Below are 25,918 nucleotides of genomic sequence, written 5' to 3'. Positions count from 1 at the left end.
GTCACACGTTAAATGTATATTTAACTTTATAAGATGCTACCACACTATTTTACAAAGTGGCTGTACTCTTTGCATTCCAACTAGCCATGTATGAGTTCCAATGGCTTTACATTCTTGTCAACATTTGTTGTTGTCAGTCTTTTTAATTTTTAGCCATTCTTGTAGGTGTGTATTTCATTGATTTTTTTTCACTAAAAACTTAGTTAAAACTAATTTTAAAAACACAAACAGGGCTTCCCTGGTGGCGCAGTGGTTGAGAGTCCGCCTGCCGATGCAGGGGACACGGGTTTGTGCCCCGGTCCGGGAAGATCCCACATGCCGCGGAGCGGCTGGGCCCGTGAGCCATGGCCGCTGAGACTGCACGTCCGGAGCCTGTGCTCCGCAGCGGGAGAGGCCACAACAGTGAGAGGCCAGCATACCACAAAAACAAACAAGATTATATACAGCTGGGACTTCCCTGGTGGCACAGTGGTTCAGAATCTGCCTACGAATGCAGGGACACGGGTTTGAGCCCTGGTCCGGGAAGATCCCACATGCCACGGAGCAACTAAGCCCATGCGCCACAACTACTTGAGCCTGTGCTCTAGAGCTCACGAGCCACAACTACTGAGCCCACGTGCCACAACTACTGAAGCCCACGCGCCTAGAGCCTGTGCTCTGCAACAAGAGAAGGCACCCAACAAGAAGCCTGCAAACCGCAACGAAGAGTAGCCCCCGCTCGCCACAACTAGAGAAAAGCCCGCTCACAGCAACAAAGACCCGAGGCAGACAAAAATAAAAATAAATTTTTTAAAAAAACAGAAAAACCCCATCTCATTATGGTTCTTAATTTGTTTTTCTCTGATGACTAGATGTTGAACATTTTAAAATGTATTTATTTGTTATTCATACAACACTTTTTGTGAAGTATTTGTCAAATTTTTGCCCATTTTTTTATTGTGTCATTCATCTTATTATTAAGTTATATTTTCTATAAATTGGGCCAGATATATGTTTTGCAAAAATATATGCAGTCTTGTGGCTTATCTTTAAGAGCAGTAATTTTTAATCTTGATGAAGCCCATTTATCATTTTAAAAGTTTATAGTTTGTGCTCTTGTGTCCTGCTTAAGTAGTCTTTGCCTAATCTAACACCACAATGATTTTCTTCCGTTTTCTTCTAAAAGTTTAATTAGTTTTAGCTCTTACATTTAGGTCTACAATCCATTTTGAGTTAATCTTTGTATGTTGTGAAGTGTGGGTCAAGGTTAATTTGTTTCCGTATAGAATATCCATTACCTATTATTGACTATCTTTTCAGTATTAAATTATCTAACTTGTAACCTCTGTTGAAAATTAATTGACTATATAGTGTGGGTCTATTTTTGGAAACTGTATTCTGTTCCAAATAAAAGTTCCTTTTCTTGCCAGCATTTTGAAATTATACAATTAAAGAGCTATCTGTTCATATATATATATTTTATTTGGTTGTGCCGGGTCTTAGTTGCAGCTTGCCAGCTCCTTAGTTGAGGCATGTGAGCTCCTTAGTTGCAGCATGCAAACTCTTAGTTGCAGCATGCATGTGGGATCTAGCTCCCTGACCAGGGATCGAACCTAGGCCCCCTGCATTGGGAGCGAAGAGTCTTTAACCACTGTGCCACCAGGGAAGTCCCTATCTGTTTATATTTATTCTTGCATCTCTGGTAACTATTTTCTTATCCTGGTCACCATCTATGGCAATGGGAAGGGTCAGGCATTTGGTTTTCTTTCCTGTCACTTTCTGTCTTTCTCCTGCTCTCTGTCAACATTTCAGACATCCATGTCAACTTCCATGACTTTAAAGAAATTAAAACATTGACTTACCCAAGGACTTCCCTGGTGGCGCAGTGGTTAAGAATCCACCTGCCAATGCAGGGGACACGGGTTTGATCCCTGGTCCAGGAAGGTCCCACATGCCTCGAAGCAACTAAGCCTGTGTGCCACAACTACTGAAGCCCGCGTGCCTAGAGCCCATGCTCTGCAACAAGAGAAGCCACCGCAATGAGAAGCCCGTGCACGGCAATGAAGCGTAGCTCTCGCTAGCTGAAACTAGAGAAAGCCCACGGGCAGCGAAAGTTAACATCACCAGTAATAGGGCAAACTGACATCATGTGTCCCTTAATGTGAATCCACAGACAACATAACGTCTGCGTATTCCAGACAAAACTGCATCACCTGAAAACAATCATGAGGAAACGTCAGACAAACTGAGAAACATTCTACAAAATAAATGGCCTGTTCTCAAAAAAAAAAAAAAAAAAAAAGGACTTACCCAAGGTTCTCACTCTTGTATTTTTCTAATGAAAAGTCCAGAAGCTCCAATGTTAGTAACAGTAGTTAATACTTCTATCATATATGTTGTCACTAATCTAAGCACTTTAGAGGTTATTTAATTGTCTCAACTACCTTATGAAGTAGGAATTATTATCCTTATTTACAGAAGAGGAAGCTGAGGCCCTGAGGGGCTATGTAGTTTGTCCAGGTTAGTTCACACACACAGTAAGTAGCTGAGCTAGGATACACACCCAATCTGTCTCCAGAGCCTGCATGCTTTAGCAAAATGCTAAATTGCTGAATCACCCACAAAATGACTTTGTTTGTAGATTGCACACCATCTATATTATTTTTAAGTTAATATTTTTCTATTAAGTGGAGCTGTAAGGGATCTTAGAAAGTATTCTTCAGATGAGGAAACCAAAGTTCAAAGAGAGCTAAGCTGAGACCTTAGAGAGAGCTAGAGCCAGGCCCTAGCCTTGGAGGCCTGAGGGCTTTCCCTTCACCCACGCTGCCTTCCTGGACTTGGGGACTTCCTCTTTTTTGGATCACCATCCTTTGGCATCTCCAGAGCATGGGGTCCCCGGGATGTAGCACTCTGTGCTTCCAGAGAATTGCATCCCATTCTTTTCGCATCTCTGTACCGCTCACCAGATCCTCCAATAAGGCCTACTGTCAACCACCTGTCATGGCAGGAGAATTACCTAATAAACTCATCCACTGGTCTCCTCCAGGCAATACTCAAATGGACATTTACTGAGCCCTACTATGGAAAACATCTTATTAAACTCTATGAGAACATACATATAAGATATATTAGCATGCCCTCCAAGGGCTTATAAATACTATCATCAACTAATATTATTAAAGTTCTAAAAAGTTTCTGTACAGAGCAAATTTTATACACATTAACTGGCCCGGCGCTCCCTTTGCCCTTCCTTCTACTAACTTTTGTTTCTTCTTCATTTAGTTAATAAATGTATTGGGTGGTTTCTTTGTCCAACATTATTGTATTTTACAGTATACAGAAATGAACATTTATTTGGAATCAGAAATCTTGATTTCCAGGTCCTCTCTGTCCCTCATCAGCTGGGTGACCTTCAGCAAATTATTTAAACTCTCTGAGCCCCTTGCCTAATCTGTAAAGGAGGATGATAATAGTACCCAGTTTCACTGGGTTTGGAGTCAAAGGAGATAACAAAGTGCTTTGAAAATGCTAATCTTTTTGAGAGCTGTAGAAGAAAGAACTTGGACTTCAGAGTCAAAGAGGTGGATTCCTAGCATCACTGAATACATGACACAGTCTGTGATAGCAAAGCCACGTTGAGGAGGTGAGTGGTTGGAAAGGCTAACCCAGGAGCTAAGAGCCTGGATCCTGACACTGGCCCGGCCATGTACCTCATTCACATTCTTTCTTCAGGAAATCACAAGTTACCACAAGTCATGACCCTTCCTGAATAATCAAACCAAAATTGTCCATGATCAGATTTCAGAGATTTAAATAGAGGAGGCCTTCATTGACAGGAAAAGAGTATTCTTAAAGACGGATACAGTAATTCAGCTGTCTCATTCATTCATCCCTCAATCAGCTTTCACTGACTGTCTACAGTGTTAGCTGTGAGGCATTATTTTAGATGCTGGAGGTTTAAAAACGAAGAAGGTTAATGGTGCTTCTAAAACTTCTTGAGGGGAGAAGGGTATTGTGAGCGAGGCAGGGCTCGAGGGTGATAATCTGGTTGACAAAACCAGAGTGAAGGAGTGGAGGCAGCTTGCCTTGGAGAGGGCTGATCGAGTTGGGGAGCAGGGCTAAAGTGCCCCCAAGCCCCCAGCTGAAAGACACAAATCTCATCGTTAAAGAGTTTACCATCAAAAAAAAAAGAGTTTACTATCTAGTGGGAGAGAGGAAATAGAATCCCAGAATGATAATACGTGATAGTTATGTGAAGGAGAGATGCACATAGTGATATGAAAACACACACATACACACACACACAAAACATCAGTCCACATTGAGAAAAGCATTGCAGCCTGAGGGAAGACAAGATTTATGATTTGCTCGACTAGTGGTCTTTGCATTTAGGGCTCCTCTCTTTGCTTTCAACAGCACCTCACTTTCCATGACACTTCTACATTTAAAAAAGTACTTTCACATTCTGAGTTTCATTTGATTTCCTGAAAATAGGAATGGAAAATGGGATCATTTCTATTCTACGGATGAGGAAATAGGAAGAGAGGTGACCAAGTCACAAGTTTGTAAATTGCAGAGTGGGAATTACAATACAGTTTTTCTGATTCTTAGTTAAAGGTACTTTTCTAGTATGAAAAAGTGACTTTAATATCAATCTGATAACATTTTCTGATTGTTTTGAATCTTCATCGATCTAATTTCACCTTTTCTTTCCTGTTGTGTATTTTTTTGTTCTAGAACATAGTGTTTGGAGTCCTGTGCCACTGCGATTCAAACAAGCAAGAACATGAATTATATTCTGGGACCCAAAGGCCTCATATTTTCAAAGTCACTGTAATTATAGTCCAGCCACGTTCTACCCTTAGGAAAGAAACTTGCAGTTTTTTTGCAGCCGTCAAATGAAGGGCTTAGGCTACAATCTCTCAGTGCTAACATTCTATGATTCGTCTTTATAACCATCAGTGTAATTTTAAAGTATTCATTCAAAGGACACACACACATACACGTACTGAAAAAAAATATGGACAATTACCAACTAAAATGTTAATAATCACTATCTTTGGGTAGTTGAATTGTATTTTCTTTTTCTTCTTTTTGCTTAAGTATATACCTTCCTCTACTTGTTTCTTTTTATAGTAACATGGATACTTACATAATTTAGGTAAGAAATATATAATTCCACTTAGTACTGAAACGGTGCCAAAAATGTTATCAGCACTTGGCAAAATCTAGCATACTTACAGCACAATGGAATCTTTTCAACAAGTCTGTGTTTGAAATTTCAAATTCATTAATGAGACTAAATAGTACCAATTTTTGACAAACGTATGTTAATTCAATAAGTTTTGCCATATAGCCAAAGGGAATTGCTTAAAAGAGAGTGTTGGCTGAAGATCACTAGAAGATACACTGATTTCCAAGTTATTCCTGGTCTTTATGACACTATGACCACACCAAGGTATAAAAGACCTGATTTAAGTGCTTATAATTTAGTGGAGTTTAATTTTATGGGGGTGGTAGTGCTTAGGCTTTAAAGGTAAAAATTGTGCCAAGTCACAATAGCCCCTCAAAATACCTCAGTCATCTCCCAAATATAGTGTGTACCCTATAATTGCATTTATGATAGACTAAGATTTTACTAACTTTATATTGGTCTTCTTTATATTAATTCTTCAACTTGGAGATGCCACCACTACCCACTTTCCTGGCTCTATAATCCTTAAAGTCACTCATCAACATTCAGACCTTCCTCTGGGGTGACTTGCTTTCTTCACTGTTTGGGAGCATCATTGCTCATTACCTTGTTATTTTTCTTTCATTCTTTCTCTCCTTCTTCTTATTTGGTCCTTAGAATCCATATAAGTTCACACTGAGCATATGTGGTGCCATCTTAAGGAAAAATATTTATTCACAAATAACCATTGAACAAGACCAAGTGAGTTGTGTTAAAAGAGACTAGCAGCTGAGGTAGGTTGGGAAGAATGGAAAAGATTAGGAAAAGGTGATATGTCAACTGGGCTTGTATTTGCTGAAAATTATTTTTAAATTGTGTGTGTGTGTGTGTGTGTGTGTGTGTGTGTGTTAGGCTGTGTGCTGATTGGAGGCTGGGGACACACATGACCCACAAGGACATTGTGCACACTGCCTACATGGAATTTCTAGTCTAGTGTGGGAGGTGGCCATTCATCAGAATTACACAAATAAGTGTAAAATGATAAGAATCAAAGAAAGGAAATGCAGGAGGTGTGGGGCTGGGGCGCTGAGCACAGCTACGGACTTCAGCAAACGGGCAACCTCAGGAAAGAGCTCAGTAAATCTAAGAATAAGCAGTCCAATCTGAAGCTAATATATGTTCTTTAGGCAGAGGTAGAAATCACATTTTCTGAGAGCTCACCATGTAGCAAGCTGCCTGATGAGAGGGTCTTGGCTTGTTATTAGATGCAATCCTTAAAATACATTTGCGAGATTGACACCAGGAACCACAATTTTTTTTTTTTTTTTAATTTTTGGCTGTGTTGGGTATTCATTGCTGCGCGGGCTTTCTCTAGTTGTGGCGAGCGGGGACTACTCTTCGTTGTGGTGCGCGGGCTTCTCATTGCGGTGGCTTCTCTTGTTGCAGAACACGGGCTCTAGGCGCGTGGGCTTCAGTAGTTGCACCATGTGGGCTCAGTAGTTGTGGCTCGCTGGCTCTAGAGCGCAGGCTCAGTAGTTGTGGCGCACAGGCTTAGTTGCTCCGCGGCATGTGGGATTTTCCCGGACCAGGGCTCGAACCCGTGTCCCCCGCATTGGCAGGCAGATTCTTAACCACTGTGCCATCAGGGAAGTCTGGAACCACAGTTTTTAAGTGAATAATGGAGGCTTAGAGGGGTTAAATGGTTTGCACCAAACAGCCTAGAGAAGCTGGAGGGTCCGGAAAGAGACCCTCTGTGCCAAGCTTCAGAATTTGGGTTTTATTTGGTTGTCAGTGAGCGAGCTGCTGAAGACTTCTGGGCTGGGGCATGGCTTGAAGGAAAGTATGCTTAGGAGGGTTTTTCTGAGATAGGAAAGGAAACTTTTGGTGAAATCAGTGAGGAAGCTATTGCCCTAGTGTAGATAAGAGGTGAAGAACACTGCACCTGCGTGAGAGGAAAAGCCCTGGGAGGGCAAAGGGAACTAGAGGGAGAGGGTGTTCTAGATGGAAAGTTAACTGACCAGGTATGGAAAGGGGTAGGGAGGGGGTGACAAGAATTCATATTTTATTTTTAAAAACTCCCCATGCACAGAATAATGTAACAAAGGAACATGTATCTACCCTGAGGCTTAATTTATGCTGCTGAATTTTGTAGCTTATAAAAATAAAAACGTTTAATCTTCTACTATCAAAGACAGAATTCAAATCAAATGTGGATAAAAACGTAGACCAGTTAAGGGGATAAGGCAGGCGAAAGTCATTGTATTTTACTTGTGAGACATAGTTAATCCAATTGATTATATAAGGCATAATGAATTCTTACATCTTATAAATGACGGTCTTTATTTTCAATTCAGTCTTTTTTCTTTTCTTTTCTTTTCTTTTTTTTTAGGTCCTGCCGCGTGTGGAACCAGAGATCAAACCCGTGCCCGGTGCAGTGGAAGCAGGGGTCTTAACCACTGGACCGCCAGGGAAGTCCTGGTGGTTCAGTCTTTAAATTCAGCTTTGGGCTGGCTTACTTGGTGATGCCCCTGCACTGTGTCTTTCCTACACCAGCGGTCATCAGATGATTTTGAGAGATCACTGGATGGCAGTCCTGCCTACCAGCTGCTCCTCCTGGGTAAAGAGCTAGCTAGACCTCAGGTGCGTGGGGAGGAAGGGGTGGGGGGGTAGGACTGACCCCCCACCGACCCCTTCTATTGCCCTGTCTCCAGCCCTGGTGCTGGGAGAGGGGGAGAAGCAGCGTCTCCACCCACAGTGGGGCCCCTTAGAGCCCTCAGTCCCTGGTTGTGTGGGCACCGCGTGTTCCTGATGCCGCGGAAGGAATTTCAGAGCCGTTCGCCAGGCCCTGCTCCTGGCCTCAGGGTTTAAAGATTCTGAGACGGTCTTCTAACCACGTGTAAGCTAGGCCCGCGTCAGGCCTCCGGTGGGATGATCTTATCTAGTTTCCCAGTGTGTTCAGAGACTTTATGGTGAAATTGTTTAATGTTTGGGCCAGACTCCTAGCTGAAAATCACGAAGCGAAGCTCTCTGCACTTCGGCAACACGTTCTGCCTTTGTTTTTTTTCGCCAAGCCCAGGAAAAGCCTCCCTGCCGCCAGGTGATCAGCTTTGGGCTTGCGATTCTTCGCGTACTCCACCTCAGTTAGAAAGACGGGCAATCGGCCCCGCCCCAGACCTTCTGAGTCATAATCTGCATTTGAAACAAGACCCCCAGGTGATTGTGTGCACATCGGGGCTAGCCCACTGCGGATGGGAGCATCCGTCCCAGGTCTCAGAGCCGAAGTTATGCCGGAGAACCATGAATACTGATTAATTGCTGTAGGGTTCATCGGAATTTCAAAGGAGAGAGATAGCCGGCTCCTAGAAAGCCCAAAGTAGGACAAAGAAGGGTTTACAGGCTTAAGAGCATTTAATTGATGGTATTTAAAACAAAACAAAACACTCCCGGAGGAGCACGTGCCCCTGCCGCAGGCGAGCGGGCCTCAGAACCCCTCTGCCTCGCAGACAAACCTATTGAAAGAATGTGTGAAGGATTTTTAACAGTTAAGGGACTTTGGGGCAAAGAAGTGCTTTCTGAGAATTTGAATGACTCTTGTTGGAGACAAAAAAATAAGGGGGAGGGAATGTTTTTTTCCTTCTTCTATATTTAGACATCATTTAGTATCTGGTCCTTCAGCCTCCTCTGAGGCCTGGGATGTATGAGGACTCGAAATCAGAAGGCTGCATTGCAAACCCCGACACTGTCAGGCTAGTCACCCTGGGCCAGCTATTATACTTGATGGGTTTAGGCCTCAGTTTCTTATCCAAAATGGATGCTAATAATACCGACCTCCCAGAGGTGCTGTTAGGATCAGATGTGCGGTTGAGTACAAAGTAGTTAGACAGGTGCCTGGTACAGAGTGAGCTTTATATTTTCTTTACAAAACGATGAACTGAATGTGTCTGGCTTTGCTCACTCCGTCCAAAGTCGTTGCCACTAGGATCAACTCTGTGCCTGTTGTCCCTACCAGGCCCGCGTGATCTGACACGTCCCGTCTGCGACCTCATCCCTGCCCATTTCCATTCTCCCTGGCACCCGGGCTCCAGCCGCACTGGCCTAGCTTCTGACCCGCAAGCCCTCCCAATTCATTCCCAACTTCTGGCCTCATCCCAGCCTGTTTTTTCAGCCTGATCTTTGCACAGGAGACTTTCCTGTCATTCAGGCTCAGTCCCACATGCTCTCCTTAGAAAGGTCCTCCTTTCTGAGGAAATGGTCCACCATTACTTCAGAAGCTCTCTAGCTCCTGCCCTTTTACATCTTCTCAGCACGCATCCCTCTGTGAACTTATTTTATGTTCGCTTGTTCACATATTCAGTTTCTGACTCCTCCACGACGGGAATGTCACCCCCAATAGGGCACAATCTTTTTTTAAAAATTTATTTATTTAAATTTATTTATTTCTGGCTGTGTTGGGTCTTCGTTGCTGCATGCGGGCTTTCTCTAGTTGCAGCGAGCGAGGGCTACTCTTCATTGCGTGGGCCTCTCATTGCGGTGGTTTTTCTTGCTGTGGAGCACAGGCTCTAGGCACACAGGCTTCAGTAGTTGTGGCACGTGGGCTCAGTAGTTGTGGCGCATGGGTTTAGTTGCTCTGTGGCATGTGGGATCTTCCCGGACCAGGGCTCGAACCCATGTCCCCTGCATTGGCAGGTGGATTCTTAACCACTGTGCCACCAGGGAAGCCCCAGGGCACAACCTTGTCACACCGTTTCCCAGTGCCTAGAATAGGGCCTTGACACAGGCAGAGCTCAAAGAACAAATGTTGAATGAAAGAATTCGTGAGTGAATGCCTGAATCAGTAGAATAAGAAATGTCCCGGGAAGAAACCCAGGCAAAGTTTTTATGTTGGCATTTGTCTGTCTCCCCCGAGGGACTTCTGTTCCTTGATAAAAAAGCCTGTTCTTCTATGACTTTTATCAGTGCCTATCTCCACACCGGGCAGGCATATGGTAGATGCTCATTAAAACTATTAGGTGAATGAACAAACAGAAACAAACATATATATGTGATTACGTTTCAAGTTAAAACTAATAAAGTTACTGATGATAGTCTTTGGGCAATAATTGAATTTTTAATAAATGAAAGTTTGTTTCAACTTTATCTTTTTTTAAAAACACTTGATAGTTATTTTTAAATTTTTATTTATTTATTTATTTTTGGCTGCGTTGGGTCTTTGTTGCTGCATGTGAGCTTTCTCTAGTTGCGGTGAGCGGGGGCTACTCTTCGTTGCGGTGCGCGGGCTTCTCATTGCGGTGGCTTCTCTTGTTGCGGAGCACGGGCTCTAGGCGTGTGGGCTTCAGTAGTTGTGGCTCGAGGGCTCTAGAGCGCAGGCTCAGTAGTTGTGGCGCACGGCATGTGGGATCTTCCCGGACCAGGGCTCGAACCCACGTCCCCTGCGTTGGCAGGCAGAGTCTTAACCACTGCGCCACCAGGGAAGCCCTCAACTTTATCTTTAAAGGAGGTATGGAAATGGAGCGTAAGGTAGACTTTGGCATTTGGTGGCCTGGAGTGGAGGGCATTTAGGGGATAGGGAGGAACTGGCGGGGGGATGGGAAGGGGAACACCAGCAAGCAAAGTCCAAGACTGGAGAAGGTGTGCTTGCTGCTTGTTGCAAGGCGACGGGATACAGAGAGGCAGGTCCGCAGTGAGGAACACCTGGGTTTTCCAGGAAGGAGGAGCAGTCACCTGGCCCAGCTCAGGTCCTCGGACTGGAGTGTAGGGTAACCGGCCCAGCGGGGGCCTCGTGCTGGGTGCTGGGGGCGGGGGTGGGAGGGGTGGGGACTGAAGGAGGGCCAGGATATCTGCGGGGAGCCGGGCCTCTGAAGTGCTTTTACATAGATAAATGAGGGTGGGGAGAGAGGGAGCAACCCCCCCAGGCAGAACAGAGGGAGGTTCTGCAAAACCGGCGCTCAGGTGACCCCTAAGAATTCAAAAGTCTTTCATTAAACCCCACCTGAAGGCCAATTGTTCTGCAATCTACCAGGTGGTTTTGGCTCTAGGCTTATCTAAATCCAGTCTTGGGGGGAAGGGTGTGGGGAAGGGTTTTTTTTTTTTTTTCCTTTAAAATGGGAGGACAAACGGGACAGCTCACATAACAAAAGCTTTTTTTTTTTTTTTAATGGCTGGAATTTGAACACTTCAAAAATAAACTACCTGGTTTGAAAAATGTCTTTCCCCTACCCCCATCTCTAGTAGTACATAAATGGATTTCCTTTATTGTTTTTTTTGGTTGCTGTTATATTCATTTGTTCATTTTATTTTTTAGATTCCACACAGAAGTGATACCATACAGTATTTGTCTTGCTCTGTCTGACTTATTTCACTAAGCATAATCCCCTCCAGGTCCATCCATTTTGCAAATGGCAAAATTTCATTCTTTACAGTGGCTAAGTAGTATTCCATTGTATATCTAGACCACATCTCAAATGGGTCTCCTGTAAAACCCTGTATGTGAGCACAATATAGGACTCTGCTTTTGTATCCTGACTTCTGTTGGGAGTGGGGATTTTAACGACAACATGCTTGGAAACTTTTTTCCAAACGAGCACACTGTATGCCAGAGAGGTACACAGACTTGGAACAGCAGGATTAGGGAGTTTCAGGTGACAGCTAAATTAAGACTAAAAATAAGACCAGTGGTCGACACTAAGGAATACAGCGAGTTCCACATCAAAGGCTGTCTTCGGAAAAGTCACTTAACCTCTCTATGCCTCAGTTTCCTCATTTGGAAAGTGGAGATGGTAATAGTTCCTAACTCATTTAGCTCGTGAAGATTAAATGAGGTATGATGTATGGAAAGCATTTGGGAGAGTACTTGGCCCGTTGTTCGTACACATTAGATTTGGGGTATCATGAGTGCTGTATTACTGCAAAACGGTCAAATTCATTTCCGTTCCACAGATATCACATTAGTCTTTGGGATAGAAGAAGGAAGAAAATGTCCTCGGCTTTGGGGAACTTGGTCTAGAGGTGAAGACAGACATAAAAACAGATATTTATAATCCTGTATGTTACACAATAAACCAAGTGTGCACCGAGGGCTGTGGGAACCGGCTGGGGGCGTCTCTGTGACCCTGTGGTCTGCTCTTAGCATGGCTCAGGAAAGGGGCCATCCTCTGAGGTAGTCTCTACGATGTCCTTGTCTCAACACCTGGCATGGTGCCTGCCAAAGAGCTGGAAAAAATACATGCTGAATGAATGCAACGAATTTAGACCATTGCAATATTGAAGTAACATTGTAAAACTGAATGGGGGGAAGAAATCTAAGGTGGGTTAGAAAAAGCAGATCCAACCCAGTGGTCTACATACAACATTATTCCGGTGGTGCCAATTGTGTCCAAGATGCTGGGCTGGGCCGTGGGCAAAAGAAGAAGAAACACAGCTGACAGCCTAGAGGAGAACAAGAATAAGAGTGATCTTACCACAAGGTAGATGCAGGCAGAGGGCACAGAGCCCGAGACAGGGCGATGAAACTGAGCGGCCGCATGGCAGGCTGAGTACAGAGAGGACTTGGAAAGGTGGGCCTGAGCTAGACTTTGTAGGTTTGTGATTCTCCAAGTGTGTGAGGGGAGACGGCAGCTGCTGTCTTAGTAGAATCATCTCATTGCTTTGTGAGGTTTTCTTTCATTTTATTTCCTCACCAACCTCATTGGGCCTGCTTTTCTCTACGCTTCCCTGATTAGAGTGGAGGTGAGGGGCTCCCGCCCAGGATCCAGGGTGCCTATCCCAGTCCCAGGAACTCTGTGTCCTTTGACAAGTTAGTTAACTTTCCCGTGCCTCAGTTTCCCCAACTGTGACATGTACGATTATTGTGAGAATGAGTTAATTCATGCAAAGGGCTGAGGGCAGAGCCCGGCATGTAGTAAGTGCTGGTTACGCTCTTAGCTGTTAACCTGTCACCCTGATGGCATGTCATTGTCCTGGAAGTGAGCCCGGTTAACAGTGAGAGCTGTAACTACACTCAGGGGCTACACTCAGAAGCCTGGGTGTGTTTAGAGACCTTATGTGGTCATGTTTGCACTTTAGAGAGAAATGGATTTAAAGGAGGAAGCAAAGGGACTTCCCTGGCTGTCCAGTGGGTAAGACTCCACGCTCCCAAAGCAGGGGGCCCGGGTTCAATCCCTGGTCAGGGGACTAGATCCCGCAGGCCACGACTAAATGAGCCCTCATGCCGCAACTAGAGATCCCACACACGGCAACGACGATCTTGCATGCTGCAACTGAGAACCGGCGCAGCCAAATAAATAAATCAATATTAAATAAATAAAGGAGGAGGCCAGGAGTCGGTGAGGGGGAGGTTGTGGTAGCGGCTACATGAGCCCCAGGAAATCCTGAACCCAAGAGGTGAGAGTGAGAGGCAGAAAGAATCGGAGGTAGAGTTGGCAAGGTTTAGTGAGTGGTTGGACGTAGGTAGCAAAGATGGACTCCCCGAAACAGCCGCATGGCACAGGGATATCGGCTTGGTGCTTTGTGACCACCTGGAGGGGTGGGATAGGGAGGGCGGGAGGGAGGGAGACGCAAGAGGGAGGAGATATGGGAACATATGTATATGTATAACTGATTCACTTTGTTATAAAGCAGAAACTAACACACCATTGTGAAGCAATTATACCCCAATAAAGATGTTAAAAAATAAAAAAAAAAATAAAAAAAAAAAAGATGGACTCCTCGGGTTCTGGTTTAGTGACAGGCAGGCTGGTGGTCCCGGAGCTGAGGTGAAGCAGGCAGGAGAGGCGGGCTTGGAAGGGCGATGGTGATGACTTCCGTGTTTCCTGTAAGAGCATCCTGCTTGTACTGATTCTCCGCTCAAAACTTGTCCGTGAACGCCCATTGCTACTAGATAAATGGGGACTCTAGGACTACTTACCTCCTAGGACTATCGTAAGGATTAGTCAATGCAAACCTAACACTTAAAATACAGTAAGTGCACATGGTGAGTGCCACGTGTTTGCTATTATAATTAATTATGATTCTATAAATAACTAATAAAACTGTCAAAGCCCTCTGTCTGTCCTCAGTTCATTTCCCTTATCCCCATTCCGCTTGCATTAAAGTTTCTCCAGTTCATTGAAAACCCTGGCCTTCTCTCTCTTCCAGACTTGAGAGCTCTGCGCCCTCCCCCCTTCTCCCCCCCCCACCCCGCCCCCGTTTCACCTTTGTTCCTCCTTCTTGTCTCAGCTAAAATGTCACTCCATCTAGGAAGTTTTCCTTAACTCCTCCAGCCTGGGTTGGGTGAAGGGGCCCCTCCTCTGTTTTCTCATGGACTTTATCACACTGGTATGTGTCTGTAAATGTCTGTGTTGGGAGCTCCTAGAAGGCAGGGCCAGACTATCTTGGGGAACATTGTCTTCCAAACATAGTGCCAGCTCACAGAAGGACAGTTTATACATTTTGTTTAGATGGATGAATAAATGAGTGGGAATTTGGAGGAGAGATCTGGATGAGAGGTGCAGATTAGCGGTCATCAGCATGTGGATGACGTTTAAATCAGGGGAGAGATGAGATTATCAGAGATGAGCCTTTTTCATACTTGATCTCTTACCTTTTGGCTACTTATTTTTCTTCTGGAAACTGTTCTCCATGGCTCCAAGGATACCATTCTACTTCTTCTGCTATTTTGGTGAAGGATCCTCTCTGATCTCTTTTGTTGTTATTTTTTCTTTACCCTCTGCCCCCCTTTGGGCATCTATCTTTTCCCCATAAATTCAACTATCCCTATTGATTGTTATCTCCACATCCAGCTTCAGCTTTGCTCCTGAACTCCTGACCTATATTTCCAACTGCTCATAAATACTCCAACTGGACCTTTCACAGCTAGCCAGGTAGAACGGGTTATTATTTCTACCCTCATTCCCAGGCCTCAAACTGGACTCTCCTCCACTTTTCCCTACCTTGGATGATAGGGTTCCCATGCACACAGTCACCTAAACTGTCTTAGGAGTTTCAATTCTTCCTCCCTCTTTCCCCACATCCTTCCCCTTCTGTATCTTGTTATTTCTGATTCTGGAAGTCTTGAATTTGACTTCTCATTTCATTTTCACTGTCACAATCCAGCTCTGCCTAGACTATTAAAATAGCTTCTTTTATTTAAAAAATATGTATTTATTTATTTATTTTGGCTGCACTGGGTCTTATTTGCGGCACGCAGGACCTTTGTTGTGGCATGCGGGCTTCTTAGTTGCGGCATGCGGACTCTTAGTTGCAGCATGCATGTGGGATCTAGTTCCCCGACCAGGGATCGAACCCGGGCCTCCTGCATTGGGAGTGCAGAGTCTTACCCACTGGACCACCAGGGAAGTCCTTATAATAGCTTCTTAATTGGCCTGTCTGTCTCCAGGTAACTTTCTAAAATACAAGTCTGATCCTGTCACTTTTTCACTCAAAGATCTTCCAAGGCCACACAGTGTACAAAGTGAAGTCCAAACCCCTGACTATGGCATTCAATGTCTTCACAATCTGGCTCCAACATACTTTTCCAGCCTCATCTCTCATCAGCCCCTGCTCCAAAAGCCCTCCATGTGTATCTCTACATTATGTTAGAATTAGATGTTAATCTCTCGGTACTCCCAACTCTTTGGTGTCAGGACTGGCCCTTGTTAATCTCTGTATCTAAAGAGCCTAGGAGAGTGCCTAGGAAATGAGTGTCTTTTGAATAATTGGCTATTGTCACTTCCAAAGGGAACATCTCACCTAATTCCCCTAACGGAACGTCTAGCTCAGTTTCCTACACATAGAACACATTCAATAAAGATCTGAGGGAATTGGCTTATTTTGAAATGCAAACCCCCTGAGAGCAGGAACTTCATTTATTTTAATTGAAATATATTTGACATGTAATATAAACTTAAGGTGTATCAATGTGTTTATCTGATACTTTTATATATTGTTATGTTATCATTGTAGTGATAATTAGAGGCAGGAACTTTATTTTATTCACTTCAGCATATCCCTTGTCTATTAGTACCTGACACATAATAGATATTGAATAAATATATGTTGAATGAAGGCATGAATGAATGAATAAATGAAACTATCTCCTTGAACCCCCCTTTCCTATGGCATTTACTGTCTCAGACTTTATTTCTAGTAATGTTCAGGTAGTTGGTACTATAACGTGTGTCACATCTGTGCTTTTGCTTGCTAAAGTTCGGACTTTTCTGAATCAGTCAGAGAAAATTACTCTTGAGGGTAACTTGAATTTCATTTAATTAATGTAAGTTTCTTCCAGTGTTAGTCAGGTCTTTGGACAACAAAAGCTAAAATCTTGTCTCCCATGCGACAAGGTCAATATTAGAAATGCAAAAGAGAAATTGGATGTCAAATGAACTTACATTAAGCATTTTGTTTTTGGGGGGGGGTTCACTTATTTATAAAACAAGATGTACCCGTGTTTCTCAAAGAGGCTGTACATCAAATTCAAGGACACTGTGGGAACTGTGCATTTCTAGGCCTCACCTCAAATGAACTGAATCTGAATTTCTGTGGCTGTGGCCTAGGGGTCTGCATTTTCAGCACTATGGCCCCCTTAACTGGAAATTCCTCTCCCTGGCTTCAAGGGTGCCACTCTGTTTTATTTCTTCTCCTTCTTTGGTTGTTATAGATCCTTTCTAGTCTCTCTTTGACTGACTGCTTTGTACTTAATCATTTTGGAGTCCCTGCCCCCCACCATGATTTCAACTATTACCTGTAAGCGGTGGTCTGCCTGCTCTCCTCAACTCAAGTACTGGCAAGATTACACTGAGTCCTCTGCATGACCACCAAAGGCTCTGGGTGATTCTTCTGTTCTCTGAAGTTCAAGAGCAGATTAACTAATACTTTTTAAAACCCCACTTCTTTCCATCCAAGTCCTAATTGATTCAGAAGGAAAACTGAGTGAGCGTAGAGAAAGGGACGCACATATCAATATATATCATCCATGGCAGTCAGTTTAGAAGCTGGCGTTATTTCAATGGCCGCAGACAATGGGTATGAAGCCTGTTCATTAAAACACCATTAATAAATAAGAAACACATTGCTGTTCAGTGATAGATATACTCTGGGTTTTGATATATGTTTTTCACTGATAATCTCATCTCTCACAGCACAGATCCCATCTGAGGCTCAGGTAGGGCCTGAGTAGTGCCTCGAGGTGGGTTAGGCTGAGGGCAACAGGTAAAAAGGAACTAAATGAAACCAAAACCAAAACCCGTCAGATTTTTTCATCAGGTCCTCAAACTGAGTGGTTGGCCAGTAATGCTCCATTTTGGCTACATAGCAGAATTATTGCGGGAGATTTTAATTGGCCTTGCCCCAGACCACGTAAAGCAGAGACTCAGAGAGTTTGTAAATCACTAACCTAGGCTGTAATACGGACCCACATGAGCACAGTTGCAGCCAACTGTGAGCAGGAAGTTGCTGTTAAGGCTAATAATCCAGTTCAGACGTATCTTGAAATCCTATTGCTTTATTATAGTTGAGCACTTACTATGTATAAGGCATGATATAGACACTGACATAAAGAGACGAAAAGTGGTAAAACAAACTAATGCTTTTTTTAAATATAAATTTATTTATTTTTGGCTGCGTTGGGTCTTCGTTGCTGCGTGCGGGCTTTCTCTAGTTGTGGTGAGCTTGGGCTACCCTTCGTTGTGGTGCGTGGGCTTCTCATTGAGGTGGCTTCTCTTGTTGCGGAGCACAGGCTCTAGGATTGTGGACTTCAGTAGCTGTGGCACAAGGGCTCAGTAGTTGTGGCACACGAGCTTAGCTGCTCTGCGGCATGTGGGATCTTCCTTGACCAGGGCTCGAACCTGTGTCCCCTGCATTTGCAGGCAGATTCCTAACCACTGCGCCAGAAGGAAGTCCTGAAACTAATGCTTTTTTAAGACTGTTTCTTGAATATAAGCTGTTCAAGGCACTTTAATCATTTATCAGTAATTCTCATTAAAGGCTAACAGCAGTCATACTTAGCATCCCCATTTTACAGGTGAGAAAAAAGGCTCAGAGAGGTTGAGTAACTTCCTCAAGGTAAGTCAGCTAGTAAGTAGCAAGAGTCAAGATTCAAACTCATACCTGCTGGCTCTAAAACCCATATTCTTTCCACTATATTCTGTTGCCTATTATGTCAAAAGAGGAGGAAAATATTTTGCCTGCCCTTCTGGAGTTTCAGGCTGTTTTGGGAGGAGGGGTATAGCTCTAACAATGAAAGATCATGCTAAGTGTTTGAGAGGTTTAAGGGTGTTGCTGAAAGAATGAAGGGGGAGGGGCAAGATAGAGGTAGAGGATTAAGAGGTATCAACTACTCTGTATAAAATAAATAAGCTACAAGGGTATATTGTACAACACAGGGAATATAGCCAATATTTTACAATAAATATGAATGGAATATAACCTTTAAAAACTGTGAAAAAAATTACGTCAAATGAGAAATTTTTTTTTGAGGCTTTCTAGACACACAATGTTTCTTGGAGAATTTATTTTAGAAGTGATACTTTAAAGTCTAAATAAATATAGTATTGAAACGGATTCTTTAAAAATGAAGAGAATGAAGGGGAGGTTGGAAATCATTCCTTGCTGAAGGTGGGCTCATCTGGAATGCTTCCTGAGGAAGGATGTTCAGAGCAGCTAAAAGCAGGCGGATGGAGAAGTTTGGGGGAAGGCAAAGACAGGGTGTAGGGATGCACAGGGACTTTTTCAGGATAGGGTAATGGGGTCTGCTTTGATTGGAGTAAAAAAGTGCTCTAGTGGAGTCGTGTGAGGCATCTCTGGAACAACACGGTGTGTCCAGAGCCCGGAATTTCTTGGATGACAGGCTCAGGAGTTCACCTGCTCATCAGGCAAAAGCTCCTCATGGAGATCCAAAGGCCAGAAGTGAAATGATATGTCTTGGGGACTGAAGCCAGGAGAGAGTGGAGGCCAGATGATTAGTTAGGAAGCAACTGTAGTTAAGATGAAATGAAGAGGAAGGATGGGCAGAGGGAAGGATGAGAGATGTTTCAGGGGTAAGATCCTTAGGACTTGAGTTGATGGTGGTGGCATGGAGGAGAGGAAGGGTGGGATCATGGAGATTGTTTACAATTTGGGAAGGATCCCAAACATGGGGTTGGGTGTATTTACCTTGGGCAAGAAGAGTTGAGGATCTGGGGGTTTGGGTGTGTGAGCTCAAGTTGATGGGAAGAGATGGAGAGGGTTCATGAGGCAGATGACGACTCAGATGTTGCTGAGAGGGGCTCCGAGGTCCTGGCCCCCAGTTCAGACTTAGCAGCTATCCGCTTGGGCATGATGGCCAGAGCATCTGGCTCCTGTAGAAGTGTTCTACTTGAGTGGATTCTTATTAAATGTTAACCACATGAACACCATTGATTTAAAAAAAAGTGGTATCAGAAAACACTGGGTAAAAAGAATTTGGGAATCATATCCAGTTAAATAAAGCATAAAGATTGCTAGTTAGTTAAATAACTAAAAAGCTACTTAAACATTACTCAAAAGTTACTTAAAAGTTAATTAAATCAATTTTGAAATACCAACTTTGAGATTTTTTCCTATAGACTGGAGAGATTGTAATTAAACTAATTATAGTCATGCTAGATTTCCTCCCTGATGTTTATTTTTCTTCTGGTTACATTTCAGACAATTAATAGTGTCTAATGACTCAAGGTTTCATGTAATTACCACCAATGATTAGAATCTCTCTCTTATGGAATGTTCTTTTCACACAGGCACTCTGGGAGTGAAGGAAATTTATGATTATTCATGAAGTCTCTCTACAGGCTGTAAAAAGTTATCAGACTGTAAAATAAATTTATTATTCATTTATATCTTTATTTGGAGCTAGAAAAAATGATTAAAATAATTTAGTACCCTTTAAAAAGTTCCAATAGTTCCCTGTCACGCAGAGCCTTTCTTTCCTCCAATTTTAGAATGTTTGAGAGAAATGAAAATTAAAATGGGAGAGACAGATTTTTGTTTTTAATTCCTTTGAATGCTTGGTTTTCAGGCTTCCTTTTCCCCCACTAAGTGTGAAAGTATTTTAGTGAAAGCTTCATCGCAACTTTGTCAATAATTAATCCTCTCTTTCTTCAGAAAGTCTGACAATGTTACAGTAACAATAACAGGTCATAAAACACTCCCCCTAATTGTGCAAGAACTCATTCTTCCCTGACAGGGTTCAGGTTGACTGGAATGTGCTGAAGTCACATTCCAGCACCTTCTCTGACCAGGAGAACCACACAGGACTCTGGAAAGAATGGATGAGAATCTTTATTTCTGCTCCTAGAAAGGAGAGCTGGAAGTACTGGAAGAGGCTGGGAGGCACAGTAGAAAAGGAAATGGGGCTGGAAAACAAAGGACAAATTAACTAGAGGAAGAGAGTGGGTCAGTGTGTAGAAGGATGGGCAAATAGAACAGTGACAATTGCCAAGGGCGTGGTCCATTAACATAAGTTAGAGAGGATGATAGAAAAGCAGATCAGAGATCCATCGGTAAGGCCAAAGGCTAGGAATTACAGGCAGGGAAATGAAGCACACTTCAGAAGGTAAACATTGTTCATTCAGTGGGGATCTCTTCCCTTCCCTCTCTTCCAAGAAAATATACTTGGAAATCCAAATGGAAGATTTCTTCATTTATTGGGATAGTGGATGATTAAATGGAACCTTAAAAACTAAATCTTGAAATTCTTCCTGGGATTTACTTAGGAAATTCTTTAAGGGATTTAATTTGCTCTTGAGTGATGGGGTTGGTTTTGAGAGAGTGAACTCACTGTGACAGCTTGTCCAAAATTCCCAAATCTTTCTTCTTAATATCTTTCAACATACTATGACATTCACCAGTTTTAAAAATACAATTCAATGATCTTTTATTAATTTATTTGGTTTTTCAACCATCACCAGAATCTGGTTTTAGAACTTGGCCATCACCCTGGTAAGATCTCACATGCTCATTTGCAGTTAATTTCCATTTCTATCCCAGGCCCCAGGCAACCATTGAACTACTTCCTGTTTCTATAAATTTTGATTATTCTGGACATTTCATATAAATGGAATTATACAATGTGTGGTCTTTTGTGACTGGCTTCTTTACTTTGCAGTGTTTTTGTGGTTCATCCATGTTGTTGCAAGCATGTCTTTTCAGTCTTTTATTGTTGAATAGTATTTTATTGTATGGTAGTACCACATTTTGTTCACCTATTCATGGACATTGGATTGTTTCCACTTTTTGGTTATTATGAATAATGCTGTTGAGAACATTCCCATGCAAGTCTTTGTGTGATCATATGTTATTTGAAACATGTTATATTCTATTTATAGTTATTAAAATATTGGCTGTATTCCCTGTGTTGTACAATATATCCTTGTATCTATTTTACGCATAATAGTTTGTACCTCTTAATTCGCTACACTTATCTTATCCCTTTGCCCTTTTGTCTCCCCACTGGTAAGCACAATTTGTTCTCTGTATTTGTGAATCTGTTTCTTTTTTGTTACATTCACTAGCTTGTTTTATTTTTTGGATTCCACAGATAAGTGAGTTCATACAGCATTTGTCTTTTTCTTACTTATTTCACTTAGCATAATTCCCTCCAAGTCCATCCATGTTGTTGCAAATAGCAAATTTTCATTTTTAACGGCTGAGTAGTATTCCAGTGTGTGTGTGTGTGTGTGTGTGTGTGTGTGTGTGTGTACCACATCTTCTTTCTCTATTCATCTGTCCATGGACACTTAGGTTGTTTCAATATCTTAGCAATTGAAAATAGTGCTGCTATGAACATGTGATCATATGCTTTTATTTCTCTTGGTTAGATACCTAAGAATAAAATTATTGGATCATATTGTAAAGTTATGTTTAACATTTTAAGAAATTGCCATGATTTTCAAGCTAACTGCACTATTTTACATTCTCACCACCATGATATGAAGGCACAACCATGTATGTGCCTGTCTCCATATCTTTGTCAACTTATGTTATTGTCTTTTATTTTTCTATTTTTGTATTTTAAGTTTCAGCTTTATTGAGGTATAATTGACATATGAAATTGTAAGATATTTAAAGTGTGCATCATGGTGATTTGGTATATGTATACATTGTGAAGGGATTCCCCCCATCTAGTTAATTAGCACATCCATCACCTCATATATCTTCTTTTTTTTTTAGTGAAATTTTTTAAGTTCTATTCTCTTAGCAAAGTTCAATTATACAATAGAGTGTTATCAACATAGTCACCATGGTTTACATTAGATCATCAGATCTTATTTATCTTACAGTTGAAAGTTTGTATACACTTTTACCTACCTCTCCCTATATCCCCACCCTCTAGTCCCTAGCAATTCCTTTTCTACTCTGTTTCTGTGAGTTGGCCTTTTTTTTTTTTTTTTAATTCTACACATAAGTGATTCTATGTAGTATTTGTCTCTCTCTGATTTCCTTTCACTTAGCCCTCAAGGTCCATCCATTTGTTGCAAATGGCAGGATTTCCTTCTTTTTCATGGCTGAATAATATTCCTCTCTGTGTGTGACATTTTCTTTATCCATTCATCTGTTGAGAATACTTAGGTTGTTTTCATATCTTGGCTATTGTGAATGAAGATGTGATGAATGTGAGCATGTAGATATCTCTCCTATCACCTGTTTTCGTTTCCTTTGGATATATACCCAGGAATGGGATTGCTGGATCATACGGCTGTTGTATTTTTTATTTTATGAGGTATTTTCATACTGTTTTCTATGGTAGCTGCATCAATCTTCATTCTCACAACAGTGCACAAGTCTCCTTTCAGCACATCTTCACCAATATCTGTTTCTTGCCTTTTTGATGATAGTCATTCTAACAGGTGTGTGAGGTGATATCTCATTGCGGTTTTGATTTGCATTTCCCTGATGATTAGTGATTTGAGCACCTTTTCATTTACCTGTTGGCCATTGTATATCTTCTACGGAAAAATGTCTATTCAATTTCTCTGCCCACTTTTTATTCAGATTTTTGTTTTGTTTTGTTTTGTGCTATTGAGTTGTATGAGTTCTTTATATATTTTGGATATTAACCTCTCACAGATATATGATTTGAAAATATTTTCTCCCATTCCATGGGTTACCTTTCCACTTTTTTGTTGGTTTTCTTTGCTGTGTAAAAACTTTTTAGTTTAATGTAGTCATACTTGTTTATTTTTGCTTTTGTTGTCTTTGCTTTTGGTGTGTGAAATCCAAAAAATCATTGCCAATGTCAAGACCAATGTCAAGGAGCTTACTGCCTATGTTTTCTTCTAGGGAGCGTTATGGTTTCAAGTCATGTTCAAGTCTTTAATCCATTTTGAGTTGATTTTTGTGTACAGTGTTGTTTTGTGTTGATCTCAGCCCATTGTTAGTGATACTACTGGCTAGGGATGCCTGGGGTACTCCTTTGGGCCCATCTACTTGTGGCAAGCACACACAGACATTTCCCTGACTGGAGCCAATGTTGTGGCTGGATCAGCCATTGTGGTTCTTATGACTGCAAGACACATCTTGACAACAACCATAAGGGAACTTTAAAAAAACAAGATTTATTACTCACAGGACTGGGGTTTACATGGCACACCCAAGGGCCACACAATGAGGTTGAAAGTAGAGAAAGAAAGAGAGTACAGACCTGGGATTCTACCTTTATTAGGGTCTGAGGGTGGGGTGCCTAGCATTTTGTGGATTTATTCCTGGCAAATTTTAAACATAAGAGCAGGAATTAGGGTGTGGGAAGGGAAAAGTGGGGTCACTGAAGTGACAGTTATCTAGGTTACCCAGGGGTTTCTAAAAGGGAAACTTTATGGGTGGGGAAGCTTGGTTTCTTATTTATTTGTTTAGTAACTGTGTATACAGCTGGCAGTATGTTTCAAAATACAACTAACCTTTGTATATTGATTTTGTATACTGAAATTTTACTACATTAGTTGATTAGATCTAACAGTTTTTTTTTGTTTTTTTTTTTGTGGTACACGGGCCTCTCACTGTTGTGGCCTCTCCTGTTGCGGAGCACAGGCTCCGGACGCACAGGCTCAGCGGCCATGGCTCACGGGCCCAGCCGTTCCAAGGAATGTGGGATCTTCCCGGACAGGGGCACGAACCTGTGTCCCCTGCATCAACAGGCAGACTCTCAACCACTGTGCCACCAGGGAAGCCCTATCTAACAGTTTTTTAGTAGAGTCTTCAGGATTTTCTCTATATAATGTCCTGTCATCTGCAAATAGAGACACTTTTACCTCTTCCTTTCTGATCTTTTTCTTCTCTAATTACTCTGGCTAAGACTTCCAGTAGTATGTCGAATAAAAGTGGTAAGAGTAGATATTCTTGTCTTCTTCCTGATCTTAGAGGAAAGTCTTTCAGTTTTTCTCTGCTGAGTATGATGTTAGATGTGGACTTGTCATATACGGCCTTTATTATGTTGAGATACCTTCCCTCTATACCCAGTTTGTTGAGAGCTTTTATCATGAATGGATGCTGAATTTTGTCTAAAGCTTTTTCTGCATCTATTTTGATGATCATATCATTTTTATCCTTCATTTTATTAATGTGGTATATCGCATTGATTAATTTGTGGATGTTGAATCATCCTTGAATTCCTGGAATAAATCCCACTTGATCATAGTGTATGATTATTTTAATGTATTGTAGAATTTAGTTTGCTAATATGTTGGTTAGGATTTTTATATCTATGTGCATCAGGCATGTTGGCCTTTAATTTTATGCAATGCCCTTGTCTGTTTTGGTATCAAGGTAATGCCAGCCTTGTAAAATGAGTTGGGAAGTCTTCTTTCCTCTTCAATTTTTTTGTAAGAGTTTGAGAAGGATTGGTATTAATTCTTCTTTAAGTGTTTGGTGGAATTCACCAAGGAAGCCCTCTGTTCCTGCACATTTGTTTTTTGGGAGGTTTTTGATTCCCCTGATTCAATCTCCTTACTAGTAATTTGTCCGTTCAGATTTTCTACTCATGATACAGTCTTGGTAGGTGTATGTTTCTAGGAAACATTTCTTTGAGGTTGTCTAATTTGTTGGTATATAATTGTTCATGGTAGTCTCTTATAATCCTTTGTATTTGTGTGGTATCAGTTGTGATGCCCCCTTTTTCATTTTTTAAAAAAATTCATTTGAGTCCTCTCTCTGTTTTTCTTGATAAGTTTAGCTAAATGTTTGTCTATTTTGTTTATCTTTGCAAAAAACTAGTTCTTAGTTTTATTGATCTTTTCTGTTGTCTTTTTAGTCTCTATTTCATTTATTTCCTTTCTTCTACTAAATTTGGGCTTAGTTTGTTCTTTTTCTATTCCTTGAAGTGTAAAATTAGGTTGTTTATTTGAGATCTTTCTTTTTTTTAATTAATGTAGACATTTGTTGCTAAGAATATCCCTCTGAGAACTGCTTTTGTTGCGTCCCATAATTTTGTATATTGTATTTTCATTTTCATTTGTCTCGAGTTATTTTTTTTGTTTCTCTTTTTATTTTTTGTTGACCCATTGATTGTTCAGTAACATGCTGTTTAATCCCCCAATATTTGTGAATTTTCCAGTTTACTTCTTGTAATTGATTTCTAGTTTCATATCACTGTGGTCAGAAAATATGCTTGACATAATTTCAATCTTATTAAATTTATTAAGACTTGTTCTGTGGCTTAACATATGATGTCTCCTGGAGAATGTTCCATGTGCACTTGAGAAGAATATGTATTCTGCTGCTGATAGATGGAATGTTCTGTAAATGTCTGTTAAGTCCATCTGGCCTGACATGCAGTTTAAGCTC

The sequence above is a fragment of the Delphinapterus leucas genome, chromosome 17, assembly GCF_059928025.1.
Source record: "Delphinapterus leucas isolate spDelLeu-1000000601 "Yukka" chromosome 17, BTC_Dleu_Yukka2, whole genome shotgun sequence".
Classification (NCBI taxonomy): Eukaryota; Metazoa; Chordata; class Mammalia; order Artiodactyla; family Monodontidae; genus Delphinapterus; species Delphinapterus leucas.
The sequence above is the reverse complement of the archived record's forward strand: the minus strand, read 5'-3'. Positions refer to the sequence as shown.